Source organism: Saccopteryx leptura, chromosome 4 (assembly GCF_036850995.1).
Source record: "Saccopteryx leptura isolate mSacLep1 chromosome 4, mSacLep1_pri_phased_curated, whole genome shotgun sequence".
Lineage (NCBI taxonomy): Eukaryota > Metazoa > Chordata > Mammalia > Chiroptera > Emballonuridae > Saccopteryx > Saccopteryx leptura.
The window spans coordinates 216,684,584-216,684,798 of record NC_089506.1 but is presented as its reverse complement, the minus strand read 5'-3'; positions in this window follow the sequence as shown (position 1 = coordinate 216,684,798).

The window sequence follows — 215 nt, the reverse complement described above, 5'->3', positions numbered from 1 at the left end:
CAAGTCCGGGCGCCTCTAGCCACTAATTTTTATGGCCATCTCCATCCACTTCCGGGCGCGAGACGGAAGACGTCAAGGAAAGGAAATGCTGCTGCTCGGGGGCGGGGAAGGAGAGAGGTTTCCACAATCCCCTCTGGCCTCGCGGTGGGGAGGAGGCGCCCCGCAGTTCTCTCCGGCGACTCCGGGGGGCGCTGTGGAGCGTCCCGTCATGCACT